Source organism: Oncorhynchus clarkii, unplaced genomic scaffold (genome assembly GCF_045791955.1).
Source record: "Oncorhynchus clarkii lewisi isolate Uvic-CL-2024 unplaced genomic scaffold, UVic_Ocla_1.0 unplaced_contig_6697_pilon_pilon, whole genome shotgun sequence".
Classification (NCBI taxonomy): domain Eukaryota; kingdom Metazoa; phylum Chordata; class Actinopteri; order Salmoniformes; family Salmonidae; genus Oncorhynchus; species Oncorhynchus clarkii.
The window spans coordinates 4,177-6,193 of record NW_027259305.1 but is presented as its reverse complement, the minus strand read 5'-3'; positions in this window follow the sequence as shown (position 1 = coordinate 6,193).

Here is a 2,017-nt window from a genome sequence, read left to right as displayed (position 1 = left end):
CCTATCGTAACGTCAGGTCAGTAGCCTATCGTAACGTCAGGTCAGTTGCCTATCGTAACGTCAGGTCAGTAGCCTATGGTAATGTCAGGTCAGTAGCCTATGGTAATGTCAGGTCAGTAGCCTATGGTAATGTCAGTACAGTAGCCTCCTCAGAAGGAGGGGGAGGGGCAGGCAGACACTGGAGTACGTTTCTGAGTGACAGCATAGTCACTTTTTTGTGAGACTGGAAAAAATGCCTGGATTGTGAAGTATCGTTATTAACCATTTCCCATGCTTTTAAAATAGAGGTTCTGTTCCGGAACATTATGGATCACTTTCCTTTCTGTTCCTTGAAAAATTCTGTTATTTTCCGGTTTTTGGTTCTGTTCCATGAACCAGTTCCAACCCCTGATTTACAATGGTGTTTGTTCTTCACTGGTTCCCCTTTTCACGTGGCAACAGGCCACACATCTTGCTGCTGCACACTGGTATTTCATGCAGTAGATATGAGAGTTTATCAAAATTGGATTTGTTTTCAAATTCTTTGTGGATCTGTAATCTGAGGGAAATATGTCTCTCTAATATGGTCATACATTGGGCAGGAGGTTAGGAAGTGCAGCTCAGTTTCCACCTCATTTTGTGGGCAGTGAGCACACAGCCTGTCTTCTCTTGAGAGCCATGTCTGCCTACGGCGGCCTTTCTCAATAGCAAGGCTATGCTCACTGAGTCTGTACATAGTCAAAGCTTTCCTTAATTTTGGGTCAGTCACAGTGGTCAGGTATTCTGCCACTGTGTACTCTCGGATTAGGACCAAATAACATTCTAGTTTGCTCTGTTTTTTTGTTAATTCTTTCCAATGTGTTAAGTAATTATCTTTTTGTTTTCTCATGATTTGGTTGGGTCTAATTGTGCTGCTATCCTGGGGCTCTGTGGGTGTGTTTGTGTTTGTGAACAGGACCAGCTTGCTTAGGGGACTCTTCTCCAGGTTCATCTCTCTGTAGGTGATGGCTTTGTTATGGAAGGTTTGGGAATCGCTTCCTTTTAGGTGGTTGTGGAATTTAACGGCTCTTTTCTGGATTTTGATCATTAGCGGGTATCGGCCTAATTCTGCTCTGCATGCATTATTTGGTGTTCTACGTTGTACACAGAGGATATTTTTGCAGAATTCTGCATGCAGAGTCTCGATTTGGTGTTTGTCCCATTTTGTGAATTCTTGGTTGGTGAGCAGAACCCCAGACCTCACAACCATGAAGGGCAATGGGTTCTATAAATGATTCATGTATTTTTAGCCAGATCCTAATTGGTATGTTGAATTCGATGTTCTTTTTGATGGCATGGAAGTTAACCCAGAGTGTTTTCAGGCTCGTAGACTGTAGTTAACCCAGAGTGTTTTCAGGCTCGTAGACTGTAGTTAACCCAGAGTGGTCCTGGTGTGTAGTGTGTTATCACCCTTTCTGGCCAGTCTGTGGCTAAGCTATAGGGGTCTGTGTCAGCGTCTGTTTCTGGTGCTACGGGGGTGATTTGGCTCTCACTGTCCCCTTTGGTAAACAAAGGGCTTAGACCCTAATACACCCCCCCCACGGCTCTCAGCGGCTCAGCCACACCGATTTAACCAGGGAGTCCTGTTTTTTGCTGCGTGCATGTCTCACAGAGCTTTGGGGACCCCCCCCCCCCCCCTTTTTGTCTGGTCGTGACAGAGAACGGTTTATGGACCGCGGCGCCGTACTTGAGTGGATTAACATGGGGGGGGGGGGGGGTTGGTCAGTACCAAGAGGTCGTTCAGCTGTGGTGTTGGTTTCATGACCACCACAGATGTCTTGTGGGAAATGGATACAGCGTTGGGAGAAGCCACAGAAGGCTGTTTCCTCAGCACCCTACTGGGAGGTGTTCCACATTCTTCTTTACCAAGTCCAGGGGTGAGACACGGGGAGTTTCTAGGATTTCATACAAATTAAACTTAACATTTGATTTGACCAATGTTTTGTTTGGTTAGTGACATAAACATTGGATTTATTTGGTTTCTATTTATAAAACTGGA